Consider the following 26255-nt stretch of genomic DNA (forward strand, 5'->3'; position numbering starts at 1 on the left):
GAAGTGTAAAGTAACAATTACACCCTAACGAACAGCACATTTCATTACGTACTCCACAATTAATAAAAAGCACTCCTGATATTAAAAAACGAGCTGCCATGAGGATCAGTTATCGTAACCGCATTGTTAAATCTTCAGAGAAATACGTTGCTCAGTAGTGATGGAGAAGAAAACGCATCTCCGAATCAGAATCACTGTGTTTAGTGTGGTGTAGTGTGGTGGAGTGTGAAGTAGTGTGGTGTAGTATAATGTAGTGTGGTGGAGTATGGTGTAGTGTGGTGCAGTGTGGTGTAGTGTGGTATAGTGTTGTGAACAGTGTGGTGTGGTGTGGTGGAGTATGGAGTAGTGTGGTGTAGTATAGTGTAGTGTGGTGTAGTATAGTTTAGTATGGAGTAGTGTGGTGTAGTATAGTGTAGTGTGGTGTAGTATAATGTAGTGTGGTGGAGTATGGTGTAGTGTGGTGCAGTGTGGTGTAGTGTGGTATAGTGTTGTGAACAGTGTGGTGTAGTGTGGTGGAGTATGGAGTAGTGTGGTGTAGTATAGTGTAGTGTGGTGTAGTATAGTTTAGTATGGTGTAGTGTGGTGTGGTGTGGTGGAGTGCGGAGTAGTGTGGTGTAGTATAGTGTAGTGTGGTGTAGTAAAGTTCAGTATGGTGTAGTGTTGTGTAGTGTGGTGCAGTGTGGTGTAATATGGTGTAGCGTGGTGTAATGTGGTGTAGTATGGTGTAGTGTGGTATAGTATGGTGTATGGTGGTGTACTATGGTGTAGCGTGGTGTAGTGTGGTGTAGCGTGGTGTAATGTGGTGTAGTATGGTGTAGTGTGGTATAGTATGGTGTATGGTGGTGTACTATGGTGTAGCGTGGTGTAGTGTGGTGTAGTGTTAAAGGTAAAGTGTGTTGCTGATGCCGCTGGGATCCCTGGGCGTGTACGTTTGCAGTGTCAGTGTTCCAGGTGGAGTGTGGTGTTGAATGGTGTAGTATAGTGTAGTGTGGTGTAGTTTTGTGCAGTGTGGTGTAGTATTGAAGGTAAATTGTGTTTCCGATGCCGCTGTGATCCCTGGGCATGTACGTTCGCAGTGTCAGTGTTCCAGGTGGAGTGTGGTGTAGTGTGGTGTAGTGTGATGTGGTGTAATGTGGTGTAGTGTGGTGTACTATGGTGTAGTGTGGTGTATGGTGGTATACTATGGTGTAGCATGGTGTAGTATGGTGTAGTGTGGTGTAGTGTTGAAGGTAAAGTGTGTTGCTGATGCCGCTGGGATCCCTGGGCATGTACGTTTGCAGTGTCAGTGTTCCAGGTGGAGTGTGGTGTAGTGTGGTGTAGTGTGATGTGGTGTAATGTGGTGTACTATGGTGTAGTATGGTGTATGGTGGTATACTATGGTGTAGCATGGTGTAGTGTGGTGTAGTGTTAAAGGTAAAGTGTGTAGCCAATGCCGCTGTGATCCCTGGGCGTGTACGTTTGCAGTGTCAGTGTTCCAGGTGGAGTGTGGGAGGAAAACCTGGCATTCTAGCTTTTGTAGGCAGTCTGACGCTAATCGCTTTAGCTGATCAAGCGCTGCTGTGTGTGAGGCAGATGTTTTGTCAGGCCACGGCACTGCTCAGCATTCACACTACACTAAGCAAGATTAACCACCACGACCTGTATTTATTTATTCATTTATTTATTTATTTATCTTCGCCTGGCCCAGATTTTAATCCCTCGATAATCAAAAGATAAAAGATAATCATACAACCTTGCATAAGTTACATAAGTTTGGACAGTCCTGGTGATTTTCCATCTAAATATACAGTAAATAAACAATCTCTACAGGAATTGTTGGTCTGTGAGTCTCTGTGAATCATTTTTATTCATTTGCTGAATTTACCATATTGGATTTAAATTATTATACAATATTAATTACATTTATTTTAAATGGTAAATTCAGAAGATACGTAGTCCAGACATCCCAAGTTGCAAAAACTCATTTCAGGGAGGTACCCCCGGACCCAGACCTCGACCCCGACCCCCCAAGCCCAACCCCCAAGCCCAAAAAAAAAAAAAAAAAAAAAGCTAAAAAACCTTTCGCACGCACCAAAGGATACGGGTGATAACAGAACTTTTAGGAGCTGCTAACTGAGCTACTAAGTTAACTGTTCGCGTATGTACTACATGGTGCACTAGATAGTGTGAAAGATAATAGATTTATGTTTCCTACATAGTGCACTAGATTGTATATTAGAAAATAATTTATGTTCCTTACTAAGTGCACTAGATAGTGTACTAGATAATAGACTTATGTTTCTTACATAATGCTTTAGGTAGCGTATTAGTTAACGGATTTAGGTTCCCTACATAGTGCACTAAATTGTATATCAGATAACGGATTTATGTTCCCTACATAGTGCACTAGATAGTATTTTAGATATGAATTTATGTTCCCTATGTAGTGCACTAGATAGTGAATTAGACAATTGGTTTATAGTGCATTAGATAGTGTATTAGATAACGCATTCATGTTTACTACATAGTGCACTAGAAAGTATAACTATATGATGATTTGTGTTCCTTACATAGTGCACTAGATAGTGTATTACATAATTAATTATGTTCCCTACATAGTGCACTAAATTGTATATCAGATAATGGATTTATGTTCCCTACATAGTGCACTAGAAGGTATATTAGACAATTGATTTATGTTCCCTACACAGTGCGCTAGATTGTATATCAGATAACGGATTTAATACGCGATTGGGGAAAAAAGTCTGTGTCGCCTGCGAGCGCGTTTGTGTCGCTCTTGGCCGCTCGTTCTAGATTCCGGGAGATTTTATCTGACTTGCGGGCATCAGGGAGCCGCTATGTACATGCGGGACACTCCCGGAACTTCTGGGAGACTTGGGATGTCTGGTGTCATGGATGTCTTGAATAAGCTTGTGCAAAATTTGTTGGCTAAATTTGCTGCCAAAAGTGGTGAAAAACGAAACCAGGGGGAATAAATACATACTCTTATTGTTTACATTTTATTTTTCATGTCTATATCTTTTAAGTGATTATTTAATTTAAAACTTAGTACCAAAGTCTCAGGTTGTAAAAAGATATTCATTAAAATCTATTTTCAGTAACAGCTTTCTCCTGGTAAGGGTTGGGTGTAGGGCTGAAACGATTCCTCGAGAAACTCGAGTAATTCAATTACTAAAAATCATCGATTCAAATTTTTCGCATCGAGGCATCATTTAATCCATACAATTATATACAGCTCACGGTGTTTCGCACTTTTGCACAACACGTTCACGCTGTGGTCAGGTGACGTGAAGAAGCCGAGGGCTGCATCCGAAATCTCACATTTAAACAGTGCTTAACAGGACTTAGTCCCAGTACTTTTCACGTACAGTTCAATGAATACTACGTTTTTTGGACACGCTCGACGCTCCTGCGTACTGTTCAGTATAGAAGTGCGATTTAGGACGCAGCCGAGATCTGATAGCGCGGACTGCAGAATGGAGAGAGAGAAAATATCGAGGGGCGAACAGAGGAGACTGGACAGAGAAAATCACAGAAAATTTGAGATCATTTTAAGCTGGAAAAAATGTATTAAAAAATATTAAAGGTTGGTTTTCTGCGTAAGCTGTAGCTGAAACCTTTAGTTCTAAAAGTTGCACAAATTGTATTATTGTTTATTATTTTTTATGACTTAGTTTTAGGTTGCCTGTTTACATTTTAAGAGTAAATAAAGTGTATTTGTTTTTGCATATCAAAATGTTCTCTTTAAAACTGTCCTGTACACAAGGAATAAAAATGTACAGTTTATATACAGTATATATATATTTAATGTATATATACTGTATATACATAATGGATAAATTTGCAGCATTTAGCAGACGCTTTTATCCAATCGCAATTGAGGGTTAGGGGCCTTGCTCAGGGGCCCAACAGTGGTAATTTTGGTGAGGGGTTGGGCTAGAACCAGCAACCTTCTGATTACTAGTTAAGCACCTTAGCACCAAGCTATCACTGCATGAATGAATGACTGTTCAAGCCGTAGCCTAGTGGTTAAGGTAAAGGACTAGTAATCCAAAGGTTGCTGATTCAAGCCCCACCACTGCCAGGTTGCAGCTGTTGGGCCCTTGAGCAAGGCCCTTAACCTTCAATTGCTCAGACTGTGTAATGTAACTGTACTGTAAGTCGCTTTGGATAAAGGCGTCTGGAAAATGTAAACGTAAATGTTTAACTGCATTTAGACAGAAATTCATTCATTCAAATCATTATTGTCTCTAAATTGAAAACAAAAAGATCATTTGCAGGAAGACACATGTGCCTCTGCTTTTAATTCATCCTCCCTCCCCATCCAACCCCCCCTTCCCATTTTGTTCCATTGTGCAGGTGCTGGGGCCCCGAGGGCCAGAGGCATCCACAGACATAAACCAGGCTCAGATGCAAGCGGCAACCTCTGCACATAAACACTACCAGACGCCCCGGCCACATGTTCCTCGCAGGCCTCCGGGTTACTCGAATTAACCCCAACGTTCTTGTCACGCTTATGTTCCACTCAGACCAAACTTCCTAAATCATTTCACAGCAAATAGAACAGAGAGCTGGCGGCCAGCGTCCCCCTACTGCGTCCACACCAGGACCGTCTGAAGGACCCGGATTCAAGTCAGCTGTCACAAATTGATCAGTTTATCCCTCCACTGACATTCGTCCCTCGTGAAATGTGTCGTGTTTATGATAATGCGTCAATATCGGCTCCAACGTCTGTCACATCTGTATGATTATGAACCAATAAAAGCAGGCTATCCAAACAACCAAACAACCTTTTGAAAAGAAACATGCACCTCCCCATGCACCCAAATATTTAGACTACACAGAAATCAAAAGGCATTCTGACCTGTTTGCAGTTCACGCATGTGGTCTGGTAGGCGGACCCCCCCACCCCCTCCCCTCCCTTCATAGAGTCGGTGGGGAAGCTCCCTCTGTCTTTCTCAGCGCTACACCGACCTTCAGAGCACCTGCAACCAGATAAAGGACAAATTAGAATTTCTTTAAAAGGACAGTAAGATATTAGTCAGAAATGTATGATCTTGCCACTGACCACACGTGACCAATGCATTTACAGTAAACAAACACCTCTTGATGGAACATTGCTTAACAATAACCATGTGTCAGTGTGCAAAGGTAGACGGTGCCATCCCTTGCCAAAGCAACCAACTAGGAATGAAATATACCTGCAATATGTTAAAGGATGGAAGGCATGGCTACTTGGACCCCTTCACAGCTAGAAGCTAAGCTTTTGGAGTGTGTCCATTTAGCTGAAAGAACACTTGCAAGGTCAGGCACTGATGTTGGACAAGAAGGCCTGGCTCCCAATCTCACAATCAACGTTTCAATTCTTCCCAGTAGTGTTTGATGGACTGGACATCAGGTCAGTTTCTTCATACCAGACTTTTTTTGTCATACACCTGCTAGCTTTTTGTGTGTGGACAAAATATTGGAATAATTAAGAAGGGTGTCCACAAACTGTTGGGCATATACTGTATGTTAGATTATTACATCACCAATAGGGTATGTTCTAATAATTGAACTGTTCTAATGTAATAGGGCGGCACCGTGGCTCGGTGGGTAGGACTGTCGCCTCACAGCAAGAAGGTCCTTGGTTTGATTGCCAGGTGGGGCGATCCGGGTCCTTTCTATGTGGAGTTTGCATGTTCTCCCGGTGTCCGCTTGGGTTTCCTCCGGGAGCTCCGGTTTCCTCCCACAGTCCAAAAACATGCAAGTGAGGTGAATTGGAGATACAAAATTGTCCATGACTGTGTTTGACATTAAACTTGTGAACTGATGAATCTTGTGTAACGAATAACTACCGCTTCTGTCATGAATGTAACCAAAGTGTAAAACATGACATTAAAATCCTAATAAACAAACAAACATCTAATGTAATATGAAGCAGTTGTACCTTTTAGCTGCTGGGGTGGTACACCGGGGTACATATTTGCACCTTAGAACGTAGCCATGAATTGGATGGGGGGGTCATTCTAAAACACTCACTCACGCACTCACTCACTTTCTTAACCGCTTATCCAATCAGGGTCGTGTGGGGGTGCTGAAGCCTATCCCAGCTTTTCAATGTGCGCAAGGCACACAGTAACACCCTGCAGGAGTGTATCGCAGGGCAGACTCACATACACACAAACACACACACACCCACTTACCTATAAGGGAATTCAGTGTCTCCAATTAACCTGACTGCATGTTTTTGGACTGTGGGAGGAAACCGGAGCTCCCAGAGGAAACCCACACAGACACGGGGAGAACATGCAAACCACACAGAAAGGACCTTCTCGCTGTGAGGCGACAGTGCTAACCACCGAGCCACCGTGCCGCCCCATTCTAAAACATTTCTGCTATAGATCCTAGTATTACACAAAGCTAATGAGTGAAATATATTTATTTATAACTTTGACATCAGTATATTGAGGGGGCATCTTGAGCATATCTAAATATTAGGAGGGCATGACCCCCCAATATATCCTGTGATAACAGCCTTGATGGTACCTTTAGTTTGTGTAATTTTACCTAGTAAATTACATAAAAGTAATTTTAGGCTATGATGTACTTAAGCTTGAGATAAAATTATGTACTTTCTTATTTATTAAGATAAACTAAGAAAACTAATATGTACCCCAATGGAACCACTCCAGCAACAAAAATGAAAGGTGACTATTGGTACTTCTGTTTCAAAAAGTTCAGGTGGCGCAGCGGTAAAGAACGCTAGTGCTAGGGTTGGGGTTCTGAATGCATCGCATCGAATCTCGACTCTACCTCTCCGACTGGGTTGGGCGGCAGCATGAACAAGGATTGACTGTTGTTCAGGGTTAGAGGGTAGAGAGTCGGATCATAGGTCCTCATAACTGGCTGACTGATGGCGCCTGCACAGGGCTGAGGAATAATGCTGATGGGGGTGTGACCCTCCGTACACAGCGTCCATTAGTGTATGAACTCGACTCGTGCAGGTGAAAAATGCAGTCTGTACTGATTGCGTACCGGAGGGGGCGCAAGTCAGTTGAGAGGCGTCCTCAGTCAGCGGTGAAGGGTCGAACCAGTATAGAGGACGCAATCAGGGTAATTAGACACGACTAGAATAGGGGAGAAAATGACGTCACACATGAGCCATTTTCTGTTGGCAAAAATGCCCGAGTTTGAATCTAAGCTCTGCTACCGGCAGGCTCGGCGCTCAAAAGCATAGAAGCATTTTTAGCATAAATGGTTCACTTCTCACATAATACGCTAATGCTTCACTGACATTTTTTGTGTCCAGTGATAACGGTTTTAAATAAAAGTGACATCAAACACCCATTTAACACTTTAACTGCAAGCAGATGGCACTGCATGTACCCACAAGGATTCCAGTCTTGTCCAGTGTCCTTCTAAAAGGTTATCACAGAGCCGCTTTGTCGCTCCTAATCCAAAATTCATCACATATAGCGGTAATAGGAATCTAATGTGATCCAGTTTCTGGATGCCTGGATAAGCTCCTTCACAGTTCATCGCAAAGTACGGACAGCACAAGTGAGAGAGACCGCAGAAGCGTTATAAACATGTACGATGGCGCACGTCATCATGACATTTCATTTACTGATCTCACAACTCATAGCGCACTGACAGATAAGCCTATTAGTCACTATGGACTCTGTAAAAGTAGAATAGACGGCTGTGGAGACTTAAGTTTCTTGATGTGAACGATGTGCTCCAGTGCCATAACGATAGCAGAGGAAGGTCAAGCAGTACCGTGTAAGAAAAATCAGCAGGTGATAATGACAAGACCTTCCAGCTGAACCTGGTTTAGATAGCTGTTAACTGAACTGAATGGCCCACTGACTCGACTTAAGACATAAATGTCCAGCGCTGAGAGCTACTGAAGATCAGAAACAGTATCCACAGCACAGACATGGTCAATTAGTCCTTACATTACTATGAAATCTATAAATACTCACATAAATCACTGTAATTCATTAGTAAACAGTTTTACTTTATGCCTCTATGCCAGAGGTTCTCCACCTTTTTACCTATTAGACCCCCCGTGTTCAAAAATGTTAGCTATGTCATAGAGCTTAAATCTGAGACAGTCGTATCATATCGATGCTTTGACTCATTTTTTTCCCTAAATTACCTTATTTGCATTTCCCCCCACTATTCCTGACTGGTCGTATCCAGTTACCCGATTGCATTACACTTCCTCTCTACTGATGCTGATCTCCACCCTGACTGAGGAGAGCCAAGACTAGCATTGCATCTTTTCACCTGCACGAGGCGAGTTCATATGTGGATCAGTATTGCATATGTAGAGTCACTCACTGACCGTTATCCCTCAACTCTGTGGTGTAACTGCAGTTTTGAGGAATCCTTCTGACAATACAACACAAATGGATGAGCCAATCATTGTCTATGTAGGCGCCGGTAGCAGAGCTGAGATTTGTCAGCTCTGGTGTGCTAGGGTGTTTTACCGCTACCGCTTTTGATACTGATCCCATACTGGCATCCTCTCAGTAATAAAGCTTGTCTAGGCATGATGACAAGCTTTATTTATTTATTTATTTATTGCATATTTCACCCAATGTTCCTCCCAATCTAGTTGTATCCAATTACCCAATTGCATTGTGCTTCCTCTCTACTGCTGCTGACATCCACTCCTGCACGTGTGCAGTAGCTGACTGTTTCTTTTCACTGCACGAGGCGAGTTCGTATGGCGCTCAGTATTGCATATGGAGAGTCACTCACTAACCATTATCCTTCAGAGGTTATAACTGCAGTTTTGAGGAATCCCTCCGGCAATCCAACACAAATGGACGAGCCAATCATTGTCTGTGCAGAGCTGAGATTCAAACTCACAAGTTCTAGATGTTAGCTCTGGTGTGCAAGCGTGTTTTCCCGCTGCTTCTTTTGATACTGATCCCATACCCATACCCTATTTTCCTTCCAATCTAGTCATTTCCAATTACCCGATTGCATTACACTTCCTCTCTACTGATGTTGACCTACACTCTGACCGAGAAGAACCGAGACTAACACACGCCCCTTGAAATTGCTCAGGCAATTTCATATGTCGATCAGCTTTGTGTACAGAGAGACACACCCTGATCCCCATTATCCACCGTCTCTGTGCAGGCGGCATCAATCAGCCAGCAGAGGTCGTAATTGCATCAGTTATGAGGAATCCTCTCCGGCACCCCCATTTAAACAACAGCCAATCGTTGTCCATGTAGGCGCCCAGCCTGCCGGATGGCAAAGCTTAGTTCCGAACCGACGAGTTCGAATGACAACAAGCTTTAGACAATTTCAATTGCATTTGCTCATAATCTATGCTGTGTGTATTAACATTACACAGTTGTGGATGTATCTAAATTTGGGATGAGTTTGTGTTACTGATAATAATAAGCTACAGAATCTAAAGTGCAATTATTCTGCATAATTATTACACACATTTCTATAAATAGACAACATGCTGTGTATCATTATCACAAAGTTTAAAAATAGAATCCTCTATCATTTTAATGAATAAATAACAGTTACCCCACATCAGTCTTCATGCAAGTGAAACAATTGACCGTTTTACACCAACACAATTAGCGAGACTGAAATGTGCACGCTTCACTACAAGAGAAAGAGACTGTCATTGCTGAATATTTGAATCTACTAGAAAGCAATCAGTGAAATATGCAAACACTGGTGAGGAAATAAATGTAGTAGAAAATGTGTTGCAGAGCTGAGATTGCATTAGGAGTGTGGAGTCAGTACAGAGAAAAACACCCTGCACACAATAACACAGCGAGCAGTACATCACTGCACTGGCACTGAATATTAAATACACAGCAAACAGCTTCAAATCTACAAATATGATTTATATGATTAGAATAGGGTGGGGTTGACAGATCTACTATTACACATGCTCAAGTTCACACTTTTACATGTGAAAGTAAAGCAGTACATGTTTTTTTTTCTCTGGGTGTGAGAAGAATGGTGTTTAACATACACACAGATTCAAACACTCATGCTTACAGCTACTGGAATTTAACTTTTCAGGACAGTGAAACTGCAGTGTGTGTGTGTGCCTTCCAGTCAGTAAATCATACACACAACAACCCCGATCAGCCATAACATCAAAACCACCTCCTTGTTTCTACACTCAATGTCCATTTTATCAGCTCCACTTACCATATAGAAGCACTTTGTAGTTCTACAATTACTGACTGTAGTCCATCTGTTTCTGTGCATGCTTTGTTAGCCTCCTTTCATGCTGTTCTTCAATGGCCAGGACCCCCAAAGGACCATGACAGAGCAGGTATTACTTGGGTGGTGGATCATTCTCAGCACTGCAGTGACACTGACATGGTGGTGGTGTGTTAGTGTGTGTTGTGCTGGTATGAGTGGATAAGATACATCAATGCTGATGAAGTTTTTAAACACATCACTGTCACTGCTGGACTGAAAATAGTCCACCAACCAAAAACATCTAGCCAACAGCGGCCCGTGGGCAGCGTCCTGTGACCACTGATAAAGATCTCAAAGATGACCAACTCGAACAGCAGCAATAAATGAGCGATCGTCTCTGACTTTACATCTACAAGGTGGACCAACCAGGTAGGAGTGTCTAATAGAGTGGACAGTGAGTGGACACGGTATTTAAAAACTCCAGCAGCGCTGCTGTGTCTGATCCACTAGCACAACCCAAATAATACCCACTCTGTGTTGGTCCTGTGGGGGTCCTGACCATCGAAGAACAGCATGAAAGGGGGATAACAAAGACGCAGAGAAACAGATGGGCTACAGTCAGTAATTGTAGAACTACAAAGTGCTTCTATATGGTAAGTGGAGCTGATAAAATGGACAGTGTGTGTAGAACCCTTGAATGTACATATACTGTATATATATATATACTGCCAGAAAAGGTGGAAATCAGATGCCGCTAAATCCAGACTATAAGCTCTCTCTCAGTCTCTCAGTAAATGAAAACTAAGTGACCTCTATGTGAGCTTTTCAGCTATAAAAACAGCCACTCTTGTGAAATGGCTCTCACATGACTTTGAGGTATGGCTGTGGGATTCTGTGCCCATTCAGTCAAAAGAGCATTTGGTCTAGAAAGCCTGAATTGATGTTCCAGTTCATTCCAGAGCTGGTCCGTGGGGCTGGGGTCGAGGTCAGGGCCACTAGAGTTTCTTTAAACCAAGCTTTTCTTAAGGTCATTATAGAGCTAGCTTCATGCAATATCACCCAGATATTATTTGTCCAGTGCTATTTTTAAATTATAGTTACAGATCATTATTATTCTTTATTCAGGGCCGAATACACCAACACAGAAGTGCATATTTTTAAAATCTGTTCCATCAATTTAGGAGTAAATTCTTAACACTTCAGCTGAGATGTTGTGGTTGCACGAGTCTCACACCACTGCGTTCAACATCCTGGAATTGAAAAGAGCATTAAACTACAGCTTACCTCCTAATAATACACTCTCAATTTAAAAACCCGACCAGCCTAAGTGCAGAGACATGCAGAAAAAAAAAATCAATGTAGCCAGCAGAGCAAACGCTTGGTAATTGCAGCTGGAGAGGGGAGTACTAAAGTGATTTGTTAAGGTGAAATAACACAGCTCCCTCATAACAGCACTCGCTCATTGGAGACAGAAGTATGGTGCGGACGGCTGCCAAAAGCTGTAATTGATAATTTACATGCAAATAGAAAAGGCAAAAAATGGGCGCAATTTAGACGACGGGGTAAGCTCTTTCAGATGCTGCGTGTGGCATCGGCTTCCTGCGAAATCAATTCACACTCCGGAGAAAGCATTTTCTTGAGCCGGAGATAAGGTGCCTGACTACGAGCTGTCAGATACTTATCAATGGGAAATTAGCAGAGGAATATCGTTTTACCAAAACAAACAGGTCAAGTGTTCCACCTAGTAAGGCTGTTTTTGTTTCGAATCAACAATATCGTCGTCTAGCCGCTCAGGTGGCGCAGCGGTAAAGTACGCTAGCGCACCAGAGTTGGGGTTTCGCATACATCGTATCGAATCTCAGCTCTGCCTTTCCGACTGGGCTGGGCGGCAGCATGAACAACGATTGACTGTTGTTCAGGGTTAGAGGGTAAGAAAGACGGATCATAGGTCCTCATAACTGGTGCGACTGCGGCCCCTGATGGTTGACTGATGGCGCCTGCACAGGGCTTTCACATCATCATCATCATCACATGAAAATCTTCTTTCCCTTAAAGCTTCTTTGAGAGGAAATCCAGACTATAAGCTCTCTCTATAAGTGACCTCTGTGTGATCCTGGGTATGGGTGTGGGATTTTGTGCCCATTCAGTCAAAAGAGGTCCTCAAAACCGGTGCAACTGCGGCCCTGCTGGCTGACTGATGGCGCCTGCACAGGGCTGAGGAATAATGCTGATGGGGGTGTGGCCCTCCGTACACAGTGCCCGTCATGTGTATGAACTCGACTCGTGCAGGTGAAAAATGCAGTCTGTACTGACTGTACGTGCCGGAGGGGGCGTATGCCAGTTGAGAGGCGTCCTCAGTCAGCGGTGAAGGGTCGAATCAGTATAGAGGACGCAATCAGGGTAATTGGACATGACTAGATTAGGGGGGGAAAATTGGGGGGGGGGGGGGATCTCGTCGTCTACGATTAGCCGTATAACTGCGCTCTGAATGTCAACAGTAAAATCTTCATGTTCCTCATGAAGCAATATCTGAATCCCAGTGTTTTTAAAGGGAGCAGTACTGTTGTTCTGTATCCGCTCGGGAGGCTCGTGTGTGTAACAGTACCTGTGCCTACACTTGCGTCAATCCACCTCCAAGTCTCTCGCTCTGATCTTATGGAAACATTTTATTTCTCTTGGGCAAACATCTATCAGCTATCAGGCATGGAGGCAGTGGTGCAAGACAATAGCATTTTCACCCTGATGACTAACGCACTGTGCGATATGCAGGAAGGTTCCCTCTCTCAGCGGGCAGCCCACTCCTTCATATTAGCTCACAACCAAACCCAAATTGATTTCTAAAGTTTCATCATTACTGCGAGCCATTTTCTTTTCTATCTTAGATGAAATGCATTCGCCGGTCATCCAAAAGAAATGGGTTACATCAAACTGGTACAGACTGTGTAAAGGAAACTTCCAGAAAGCAGTGCCTCAGTGAAAGAATTTCTGCTTAACCAGCAACAATTTAAATTCAACTGGCTGCAAGGACTCCCATCGTTATAGTAAATTACAAAGCTTGGAACATGATGACCCTAAAATTACACATACTAAGTCAGTTTAACCTTCTAATTGTCATTACTTTGGAACCATCTAAGCTATGCTAAAAGTCTTCCTAAGCTGGCATACTGAAGTTTAATAAATGTCTACGGACATCATGGTATTATTAATATTTTATTGTTTCAAAAATAAATAAATACAGCAGACCCTTGACTTAAGAATTTAATTGGTTCCAAAGGGCTGTTCTTAAGTCAAAATGTTCATTAGTTAAACCTATTTTTCCATAAGAAATAATGTAAATACAATTCATCCGTGCCAGACCTCCCAAACCCCCCCCTTACCTAACCTTTCTAATGTCTTAAATGGTCTTTTTTGTTATAAATACAAGTATATTTCCATTAAATTTTAAATTATAGAATAGACATTACTGTAATAAACAATAATAAACAACAACACACAGTAGTGTTGTTGTTGTACATAAAAACACACATGACATTTCAGTACAGTACGTGTGCTGTACCACACACCATAATAAATTTCCTTCTTTTTATCAAATGTATCTACCAGAAACAACAATAACTCTCATATTTCTCTATTATTTCCTTCTTTATTTCAGTAGTGTTGTATTTTGTAGGTGTAGCTGCACGAAAGAAAGAATACTTTACTGAGCCGAATTCCTTCTTCTCTCTCACTCACTGTACCCGCTGTCTGATACACAGTGACAGCTACTGGCAGGAGTAATTATACAACAACAAATAGTAATGTATTTGTTCATTTTCTCAACACTGCGCTTCCTCTGCACCTTCTTTGGGGACATTTTAATATAGAATTTTACAAAATATAAAAAAACCACCGGAAAAACACCGTCCGCTGTCCGAATGTTCGCTCACTGTATATATATATATATAGAGAGAGAGAGAGAGAGAGAGAGAGACGGTCAGAGTCAACTTGTTCGTGATGTCACGTGTTTCACGAATTTCGGTTCGTAATCCAAAATTTGTTCGTACGTTAAGTTGAAAAAGATCGCTCGTAACCCAAAATGTTTGTATGGTAAACCGTTCGTAACTCAAGGTTCTACTGTAAATATAAAAACCACTGAAAGCATTTCAATAGCCTAATAAATCATGTATTTCTCAATTTAAAATTAACTGGTCAATGCACAGCACTGAAGATCTGGCAACCTTATATTTTAGATCAGTGGTTCCCAACCTCTTCATTAGCCGAACACCTTAAACCTTATAAACTGAACTGCCTTATAAACCTCTGTAGATTTTAAACAACTAAAAGCAAGCAAAATGCTTATAATTAAGGCCGTACCTACTTCACGACCGTGAAAATCGCGTCACGGACCATGAAATGAGCCGTTGCATGTGAAATGCGCCGTCTCCTGTGTAGTATGCAATTTGCTACAAAATTCAACTTTTAAGGTTTGTGTTTCGCGTAGTGTATAAAATATGCTGTAGCTGTAGTCTTCAATAGGCAGCAAATCATATAATATTCCTCTATAGACAGTCGAGAAAGAAGCTTTTAGAGCAACAATTAAAACAGTGGATTCCAGGTACAGTGGTACCTTGTAACTCAACATTTCCCTTAAACTCAACGTGTTTAGTTTGTTTTTTAAAAATTTATTTATTTAATTTCAAATTAACAATGAACAGTGCAGTAAAGCGTCATCAAAGTGTGAATATGAGACGAATCTGCATTTGTGTGGAATAACCATCAGATTCACTCTGAAAGCTCCACATGTATCTGTGTTTACCTGGATTTTCATCACTGTTTCACTTTTAAACTTGTGTTACAGCACTGTCGCCTCACAGCAAAAAGGTCCTGGGTTCGATCCCCAGGTGGGGCGGTTTGCATGTTCTCCCCGTGTCTGCGTGGGTTTCCACCGGGAGCTCTAGTTTCCTCCCACAGGTGAATTGGAGATACTGATTGTCCTATAGGTGAATGGGTGTGTGTATGTGTATGTGTGTCTGCCCTGCGATGGACTGGCGCCCTGTCCAGTGTTTTACTGTGTGCCTTGTGCCCATTGAAAAGCTGGGACAGCTGGGACGCGCATCCCTAATTGGATAAGCGGTTAAGGGAGTGAGTGAGTGAGTTTTGTTTTTGTTTTTTTTCTGTTGTATTTTAAGTTTTTTTAATGTTTCTAACTTTGTAACAAGACAAGTAACAGAAAAGTTTCAGGACTGGTGTGACACATTCTGTCATGCCATAATGAACTCTATAAACTGGCAACCCCCTGGTTATAAAACCCTCTTTTAGACTAACTAATATTATTCAAAATATAATGAATCACCTTAGAGGAAACTACAAATGACAGGATTAAATTAGCTTGCTGCCTGAAAACTGTAATGCTCATTATGGTCTCAAGTTAGTAAGATGCTATTTTGGACGCATTAAGACTTTTTAAGGATCTGCAGACACTAAAAAATAATCCACTTGCTAACACAGAACAATCAATGTTAAGTAGATTTTTGTGAGGGTGGCAGGGTGGTTCAGTGGATAGCACTGTCACCTCACAGCAAGAAGGTCCTGGGTTCGATCCCCAAGTGGGGCAGTCCGAGTCCTTTCTGTGTAGAGTTTGCATGTTCTCCCCATGTCCGTGTGGGTTTCCTCCGGGAGCTCCGGTTTCCTCCCACAGTCCAAAAACATGCAAGTGAGGTGAATTAGAGACACTAAATTGTCCATGACTGTGTTTGGCATTAAACTTGTGAACTGATGAATCTTGTGTAATGAGTGACTATCGTTCCTGTCATGAATGTAACCAAAGTGTAAAACATGACGTTAAAATCCTGATAAACAAACAAACAAACAAACAATTTTGTGACAGATGAATGTTTATGGTCATGTGATCATATTTTGGTCAAGCCTGAACATTGCTGTGCTAACTTTTTTAGCCTGCTTTCACCCTGTTCTTCAATGGTCAGGACCCCCACAGGACCACTACAGAGTAGGTATTATTTGGGTGGAGGATCATTCTCAGCACTGCAGTGACACTGACATGGTGGTGGTGTGTTAGGGTGTGTTGTGCTGGTATGAGTGGATAAGACACAGCAGCACTGATAGAGTTTTTAAACACCTCACTGTCACTGCTGGACTGAGAATAGTCCACCAAACAAATATATCCAGCCAACAGAGCCCCATGAGCAGCGTCCTGTGACCACTGATGAAGGTCTAGAAGATGACCAACTCGAACAGCAGCAATAGATGAGCGATCGTCTCTGACTTTACATCTACAAGGTGGACCAACTAGGTAGGAGTGGACAGTGAGTGGACACTATGTTTAAATATCCGTTCATACCAGCACAACACACACTAACACACCACCACCACGTCAGTGTCACTGCAGTGCTGAGAATGATCCACCACCTAAATAATACCTGCTCTGTGGTGGTCCTGTGGGGGTCCTGACCATTGAAGAACAGGGTGAAAGGAGGCTAAAAATGCATGCAGAGAAACAGAAGGACTACAGTCAGTAATTGTAGAACTACAAAGTGCTTCTATATGATAAGTGGAGCTGATAAATTGGACAGTATGTGTACGTTATGGCTGATCGGTGTATTTAACATAGATAATAATAGCGGTTTGTGATGTGAACGACTGTGGCGAGGAACCACAACAAAAGAAAAGCTGCAGTGCTACAAATCTTTACTTTAGGTTTTGTATTAAATTCTCGTGGCTTTTTTATTCCCCAAAAGTTTGACTGTCAGACTGTGTTATTTCAAACGAATCCATCAAGAATGGAAACGAACCACACTGCAGTTAGGGATGCCAGTGACATTATTAGAACTAAAAAGTTATTTTCGAATGGTTAACTGCGTCCTTAATGTCTTTTTTTGTCTTTATTAAAAACTCCATTGCCAGTCATCACTCTTTCCCTGAAGGACACTTTTTGAAAAACACATTTCTCAAACCAGATGCTGTAGATGGAAACTGAATTATCTTCCGCCGAGTTCTAGTTCATGATATTCACGCTGCAATATGAAAACAAACATGACAAAACGATAAAATGATGACTCCATTTCCTACCCAACGTTCTCTCAGTTCCATTTAGCCCTTTCAAACCGACTGGCTGTTTACAACAGCTGTAATTAACAGACCCTTCTCTACCGGAGGATACGTCGAGCAGTAAAGGTAAATTATGCAGAGTTTTGCTATGCTAATCCAGGTAATTTGCTTCATGCTGAGCAAACTTCCCCGGTCTTGATTAACGATTCATTTTACTGCATTAGTCATCCGATCATAATATGACATATTGCAAGAACGCGTGCCGCAAAGAACTTGTAAAAGCTGCTGATTTGCTTGCAGATTGTTAGGAGTGTCAGTAAATAGAACATGAAACAATGGCCTATCAAAAGACCATCTTGCGAGTGTGAAGCCTATTCAAGCCAATAAAAGTCTACTGCTTGTGTCAGATGATGTTTCCCACGGGGAAAAGCCTGGACTGGCATTTAAGGTACTTTTTATTTCAGCAATTTTACCTGGGTAATTAAGCAGATAGGAGTTAATTATGAACACAAGCCAAAGTCAACACCACTGAAACACTGACGAGTGTGTGAGATCTACACACTGGACCTATTATTTATTATCATTGATCATTATTTGCACATAAACTGTCTACCTTACACATATCTGCACAATTATTAATTATATACCCATTATAGTTATTTCTTTTACTTATTATTATTATTATTATTATTATCATAATACATACCTAGCTATTCCCATTATTCCTCTTCTTCTTCGTCTTATTATTACTGTTTTTATTATTATGTACATTATGTATATTTTACTATGTACAGTGTATCACAAAAGTGAGTACACCCCTCACATTTCTGCAGATTTTTAAGTATATCTTTTCATGGGACAACACTGACAAAATGACACTTTGACACAATGAAAAGTAGTCTGTGTGCAGCTTATATAACAGTGTAAATTTATTCTTCCCTCAAAATAACTGAATATACAGCCATTAATGTCTAAACCACCGGCAACAAAAGTGAGTACACCCCTTAGTGAAAGTTCCTGAAGTGTCAATATTTTGTGTGGCCACCATTATTTCCCAGAACTGCCTTAACTCTCCTGGGCATGGAGTTTACCAGAGCTTCACAGGTTGCCACTGGAATGCTTTTCCACTCCTCCATGACGACATCACGGAGCTGGCGGATATTCGAGACTTTGCACTCCTCCACCTTCCGCTTGAGGATGCCCCAAAGATGTTCTATTGGGTTTAGGTCTGGAGACATGCTTGGCCAGTCCATCACCTTTACCCTCAGCCTCTTCAATAAAGCAGTGGTCGTCTTAGAGGTGTGTTTGGGGTCATTATCATGCTGGAACACTGCCCTGCGACCCATTTTCCGGAGGGAGGGGATCATGCTCTGCTTCAGTATTTCACAGTACTTATTGGAGTTCATGTGTCCCTCAATGAAATGTAACTCCCCAACACCTGCTGCACTCATGCAGCCCCAGACCATGGCATTCCCACCACCATGCTTGACTGTAGGCATGACACACTTATCTTTGTACTCCTCACCTGATTGCCGCCACACATGCTTGAGACCATCTGAACCAAACAAATTAATCTTGGTCTCATCAGACCATAGGACATGGTTCCAGTAATCCATGTCCTTTGTTGACATGTCTTCAGCAAACTGTTTGCGGGCTTTCTTGTGTAGAAACTTCAGAAGAGGCTTCCTTCTGGGGTGACAGCCATGCAGACCAATTTGATGTAGTGTGCGGCGTATGGTCTGAGCACTGACAGGCTGACCCCCCACCTTTTCAATCTCTGCAGCAATGCTGACAGCACTCCTGCGCCTATCTTTCAAAGACAGCAGTTGGATGTGACGCTGAGCACGTGCACTCAGCTTCTTTGGACGACCAACGCGAGGTCTGTTCTGAGTGGACCCTGCTCTTTTAAAACGCTGGATGATCTTGGCCACTGTGCTGCAGCTCAGTTTCAGGGTGTTGGCAATCTTCTTGTAGCCTTGGCCATCTTCATGTAGCGCAACAATTCGTCTTTTAAGATCCTCAGAGAGTTCTTTGCCATGAGGTGCCATGTTGGAACTTTCAGTGACCAGTATGAGAGAGTGTGAGAGCTGTACTACTAAATTGAACACACCTGCTCCCTATGCACACCTGAGACCTAGTAACACTAACAAATCACATGACATTTTGGAGGGAAAATGACAAGCAGTGCTCAATTTGGACATTTAGGGGTGTAGTCTCTTAGGGGTGTACTCACTTTTGTTGCCGGTGGTTTAGACATTAATGGCTGTATATTGAGTTATTTTGAGGGAAGAATAAATTTACACTGTTATATAAGCTGCACACAGACTACTTTTCATTGTGTCAAAGTGTCATTTTGTCAGTGTTGTCCCATGAAAAGATATACTTAAATATCTGCAGAAATGTGAGGGGTGTACTCACTTTTGTGATACACTGTATATAGTCTATATAGTCACTCACTCACTTTCTATTTTTTATTTATTTATTTTTTTTACCCCTTTTTCTCCCCCTTTTTAGCGCATCCAATTGTTCAATTAGCATCGTGCTTCCTCTCTGTCTATGCCGAACCCTGCCCTGACGGAGGTGATTGAAGCTAACCCGTATCCCCTCCGAAACACGAGCAGCAGCCAGATGCATCTTTGCCACCCACACATTGACGAGTTTGGCGCCACCTAGCGTTGCATGCGGAGAGACACACCCTAAGGGCACCCTCTCCCATCTCTGTGTAAGCGCCTCCAATCAGCCGGCAGAGAACGCAATCGCATTCTGACAGAGAGAGACCCACATCCGGTTCTTTGTCCCAACCCCCATATGAGCAACCGGCCAATCGTTGATTAACGATTCATTTTACTCATACGTTGCTCATATAGCCACTCAGCTTCGAACCGGTAAAGCAAGGCTGGATTCGATACCACGTTGCGGGTATCGTTCTGAGAACGTGGTATCGAATCCAGCCCTGGTTGCAGCGCGTTTCTTTTTACCGCTGCGCCACCTGAGCGGCTCTCACTCACTTTCTTAACCGCTTATTCAATTAGGGTCGAGGGGGGGAGGGCTTTGGGGGAGGTGCTGGAGCCTATCCCAGCTTTTCAATGGGCGCAAGGCAAACAGTAACACCCTGGACGGGGCGCCAGTTCATCGCAGAGCAGACACACACACACACACACACATTCACCTATAAGAGAATTCAGTGTCTCCAGTTAACTAATGTTTTTCTGCCATTAATGTTTTTGGACTGTGGGAGGAAACCAGAGCTCCCGGAGGAAACCCACACAGACACGGGAAGCTTTGCAAACTCCACACAGAAAGGACCCGGACCGCCCCACTTGGGGATCGAACCCAGAACCTTTTTGCGGTGAGGCGACAGTGCTACCCACTGAGTCTACATACTATATATATAAATAGCTATAGTTATAATTACTATATTAGCCATAGATATATTTACTGATGTTCTTTGTTTTTTGCACAATGCTACTATGCATGTTCGTTGCCTTGTACCTGTACTGAGCAATGACAAAGTTGAATCTATCTGTCTGTCTGTCTGTCTGTCTGTCTGTCTGTCTGTCTGTCTGTCTGTCTGTCTGTCGAATCTCAGCACTGGTGTACTATATATCCCACACACTAACTGTGCACCCACAAACCTAATTTTGAATCGGGAATATTCGTTCTTATCTGGAACTAAAGAATAATATGTTTTTCAGAACGAAATGTGAGCCATTTATTGGTGTGTCAAGTTGTAAAGGAAACAGGAACAGCACAAATTCTTGCAGGTAATCTATCCACTCCACCAGCTTGCTGCTACTGTTTACTTCTGTTGTGCATTGTGCAATGCCCACTTGGTTCCAGTAAAAACTGGTGCAAACACAGGACAGTTCGAAGAACTTGACCACAACCCTACTGAACACCTTTTAAATAAATTGGGACATTGATTGCAAGCCAAGCTTTTGGTCCTGCATCAGTGCCTGACCTTACGAATGCTTTTTTTTCACTGAATAGGCCCAGATTCCCACAGACTCCCACATATTTTGGAAAGCTTTCCACAAACGCACATTCAGCTGTCCATATACTTTTGGCCCCATAGTGTAAATGAACAATTTCACGGTTTACAGTGTGAAAACTGCAAATACTGAACACTGACACAAAAATTACACAACCGAGGCGTCGTGTGTGTGTGTGTTCAGAGTCCTGATCATGAATGCCACTTGAGGCGGATGTCAGAGGTCTCGTCAAGGGCAGGATGACTGATGGTAATAGCAAGAGCTCATTATTACATGGGCTAAGACCATAAAGAGCACTCAGCTGTTATATGGAGTGAAGCTCACGCTGTAGCTCTAGCTGTAGGATCACTCCTCACGGCCACATCAGAGAGAAAACTAAAGCCCAGGAAGCCTCCAAAAACATTTTCATTCTGAAGGGCTTTGGACAAATTCTAGCCCATTTTCCATTAGCGTGGATGACAGCTTAGTGTTTCTGTAGCAAGCCGTGCTGTCTGGAGAATCGTTCGTGATTGCTTGATGTGTTCATTTCCATGCCTGTCACACAGTGTGGTAGAAATATCTCGTTTTTCTTTAAACCAACAGCTCAGCAGTCAATGCGAACAAAAGTTCAGAAAGATGGCAGTCCCACTCCGCACACTCAGACTAAGCACTGAGTGTATGAGATGAACTACAGTAAAACCGCAAACACTAAATACAATACAGTGCACGGTTCACAGGCATTATTCTACACTACAGAACCACATACACGTCGAAGATTTAAGTGTCTAAACAAGTGGTTTCTACTGAGAAGGTTTCTACTGTGTGCTGCAGAATCTGTGATGAATGTAAATAGGTAAGAGCCTCCCATTGGATAATTACTGCATGGATGATTATGTTTCAGCTGGCAACAAGTTATTTAACCCTAACTGATGCAGTGAGTAGCTTCTCATTTGTTAAACAACCATGTCGAAAGACACATCCTGTGGTCGTGGAAAAGATGTTAATCTGTTTCAGAAGGGTCAAATTATTGGCATGCATCAAGCAGAGAAAACATCTAAGGAGAAGCTGAAACTACTAAAATCGGGTTAAGAACTGTCCAACGCATTATTAAAAAGTGGTAGGACAGTGGGGGGGAAACATCATCTTCGAGGAAGGAATGTGGTCGGAAAAAAATCTTGAATGATCGTGATCGGCGATCACTTAAACGTTTGGTGAAATCAAATGGTAGAAAAACTCCAGTAGAACTCAGGGAGATGTTTAATAGTGACAGTAAGAGCATTTCCACACGCACAATGCGATGGGAACTCAAGGGATTGGGACTAAACAGCTGTGTAGCCTTAAGAAAACCACTTGTCAGTGAGGCTAACCGGCAAAAACGGCTTCAATTTGCTAGGGAGCATAAAGATTGGACTCTGGAGCAATGGAAGAAGGTCATGTGGTCTGATGAGTCTAGATTTACCCTGTTCCAGAGTGATGGGCGCATCAGGGTAAGAAGAGAGGCGGCTGAAGTGATGCACCCATCATGCCTAGTGCCTACCATACAAGCCTGTGGGGGCAGTGCTATGATCTGCGGTCGCTGCAGTTGGTCAGGTCTAGGTTCAGCAACGTTATGTGCCCAAAGAATGAGGTCAGCTGATTACCTGAATATACTGAACGACCAGGTTATTCCATCAATGGATTTTTTCTTCCCTGATGGCACGGGCATATTCCAAGATCACAATGCCAGGATTAATCGGGCTCATATTGTGAGACAGTGGTTCAGGGAGCATGAGACATTATTTTCACACATGGATTGGCCACCACAGAGTCCAGACCTGAACCCCATTGAGAATCTTTGGGATGTGCTGGAGAGGACTTTGCGCAGTGGTCCAAATCTGCCATCATCAATACAAGATCTTGGGGAAAAATGTATGCAACTCTGGACAGAAATAAATGTTGTGACATTGCAGAAGCTTGTGGAAACGATGCCACAGCGAATGCGTGCCGTAATCAAAGCTAAAGGCGGTCCAACCAAATATTAGAGTGTGTGACCTATTTTTTGGCCAGGCAGTGTATAATTCTGTGTTATACAGCATTCTACACAACTGTGAGTGCTTACTTTTTTTTTTTTTTCTTCAATTTTTTTATCCCCCAGTCTAGTCGTGTCCAATTAATCCCCCGAATGCGTCCTCTATACTGATTCGACCCTTCACCGCTGACTGAGGACGCCTCTCAACTGACATGCGCCCCCTTCGGCACGTACAGTCAGTACAGACTGCATTTTTTACCTGCACGAGTCGAGTTCATATACTTGACAGGCACTGTGTACGGAGGGCCACACCCCCATCAGCATTATTCCTCAGCCCTTTGCAGGCGCCATCAGTCAGCCAGCAGGGGCCGCAGTCGCACTAGTTATGAGGACCTACGTTACGACTTTCTTACCCTCTAACCCTGAACAACAGCCAATCGTTGTTCATGCAGCCGCCCAGCCTAGTCGGAAAGGCAGAGCTGAGATTTCATACAATGTATTCGAAACCCCAACTCTGGTGAGCTAGCGTACTTTAACGCTGCGCCACCCGAGCGGCTACTTAATTTTATTTATTAAAACTACTTAATTTTATTAGATTTTTCAGTTCCTATGAACTTTGCCTGGTTGTTAAGAAAAACATTATGTTTACTAGGGATGTAATGATACACTCTACCCACGATGCAATGCGATTCATGATACTGGGTTCACGATACACGATACTGGGTTTTCCCGATTTTTTAAACTTAAATTATGATGTCTTTAATTATTGTCTCTTAAAAAAAGAAAATAAAATACTGTATTGATGCTTATCTTTTATTTTATTTTCTCCCACTTTTTATCCTATTTCTACCCATCAATCATCCTCTCACTAATGCTGGTCCCTGCTCCTGATTGGGGAGGACGAGGTTGCTCCACGCCCCCTCTGACACGTGCACAGCAATCGAACATCTTATCACCTACACTTGACTAGTGCAGTGCAGTACAGCGCTGTGTACGGAGAGCCACACCCTTTACCGCACTCCTTCCCCATCTTCGTGCAGGCGCCACCAACCAGCCAGCAAAGGTCGTAATAGCACTAGTCTGAGAGAGAGTCCCCATCCGGCTTAGTCCCGCCCCTTATTTGAACAACAGGCCAATCATTGTTCATGTATCCGCTCATCCTTAGCCGGCAAGGCAGAGTCGAGATTCAATACGATGTATTTGAGATCTCAGGTCTAGTGAACAGCTGCCCGCTGCGCCACCTATGCAAAACAATATTGAATTAAGCCCAATTTGGCTGAAAACCCCCGAATTTGGCAACCAGGCATATAGCGCCAGTGCCGTCAACCAGATGAGGTGTATAGCGTCAGTGCCCTCTGCTGTTTAAAGTGAATATCGATTCATTTTACATGTCAAATCGATTTGAATCGTGGAATATTTGAATCTTGTGGTGAATCGTTACATCCCTAATGTTTATATTTTCGGCATTTATCAGATGCTTTTGTCCAAAGCGATTTACATTACTGTGACAGTATATTGTCTAAGCAATTGATGGTTAAGGGCCTTGCTCAAGGGCCCAACAGTTACAACCTGGCAGTGGTGGGGCTTGAACCAGTGATCTTTTGATTGCTAGTTCTGTACCTTAACCACTAGGCTACAACTACCCAAACAACAAGTATATTGCAGTCAGTGACATGACAGCTATCCAAAATACTGTAGCATCTGCCTAGAAATATCCTAGCAACCACCTAGCAACACCCTGCTAACTGACTGAGATACCACAAAAACCTACCATCAAAACTGAACTGGCAACACACTGTGAACCACCTGAAATACCACTGTATCCACCTTGGAACACCATAGCAAAAATCTTAAATTGCTCAAGCTAAACAATAACTGCAAAATAAACTTTCTTCAATTATTGTTGCTATTATATATGTATATATTAATAATAACAATGTGGACTGTAAGTCTAACTTGCCCATAAGTGTAAGTGATGTGGTAAATGTGTGTGCTGCCCTGTGTAAAGTATTTCAAGGTAGTGATGAACCCAATGTTACCCTGATTAGAATATACTAATAAATGATGATGATGAGTATTATTATTATTATTATAATTATTATTATAATTGGTAGTAGTAGTATTAGTACAGATAACATTTTAAATAAACATAATATTAAGGTATTTGCTTCAGAACAGGTTCATCATTCAGGACAGTGGTAGCCTAGTGGGTAGAGCTTTGGGCTATCAACTAAATGGTTGAGGGTTTGAATCCCAGCTCTGCCATGCAGCTACTGTTGGGCTCTTGAGAAAGGCCCTTAACTCTCTCTGCCCCGGAGCGCAGTACAATCCTGCACTCTGACCCCAGCTGGTATGTGCGAAGAAATTTTTTTGTTGTACTGTACGTCTGTATATGTATATATGACAAATAAAGGCATTCTATGGGATTCTTTGGCATTTTATTCTATTATTTATACAGCTGCCACGACCACATAAAAAATGTGGACCAAACCTAATCTTTGAGGCTTTGTAATACATTTTTTTTCTAATTCTGATTGTATATCATGTCATGTGAACAAATAAAACTATGCGTTGTATTTGGGGACAGAATGTGGCTTTTTGCAGGTTCCCAAACAAGGCTATATGCTGGACTGACACGAGGGGCAGAACAAGGGACAGAGCTGAGTAGACACTGATTATAGTGATGATGATGCAAGTCCAGACCTCAGGCCGAGCCACAGTGAGTCAGAGAGGCAAGCAAGCTGTTTGGATGGCACAACAGAGTCTATTATTACATCTCACATGTGACAACTCCCAGCTCCCCACAAGGCCACGACATCCACCAAAACAGCAGCAGCTCTACACAAACAAACATCTCATCTGAGGACAATGTTAAGTTAAATACAGGCTAATGAGGTGTTTAAGACATGGTGCTGTATAGAACAGGGTCCTCATTTACAGGTTGTTTAATCCAAACTGATTATTAATCTTAATGTGTACACTCATGCACACTTTTATTCTTACAAGTGTTACATCTAAGCTTAAGAGCAGAATCTTCACTGATGAAAGAT

The 26255-nt window shown here is 42.4% G+C and overlaps 1 protein-coding gene across 1 annotated transcript in view; it reads right to left on the reverse strand.

Annotated features, from left to right (window-relative positions):
• The window catches only part of LOC134315286 (zinc finger MIZ domain-containing protein 1-like), a 212268-nt gene that overhangs the window by 128527 nt on the left and 57486 nt on the right, over positions 1-26255 (reverse strand). The window contains exon 2 of the mRNA XM_062996373.1: positions 4865-4985. The gene's annotated coding sequence lies outside the window, so the exon portion shown is untranslated. The remainder of the gene's footprint in view (positions 1-4864; positions 4986-26255) is intronic.

Source organism: Trichomycterus rosablanca, chromosome 5, assembly GCF_030014385.1.
Source record: "Trichomycterus rosablanca isolate fTriRos1 chromosome 5, fTriRos1.hap1, whole genome shotgun sequence".
In the NCBI taxonomy this organism is placed as follows: domain Eukaryota; kingdom Metazoa; phylum Chordata; class Actinopteri; order Siluriformes; family Trichomycteridae; genus Trichomycterus; species Trichomycterus rosablanca.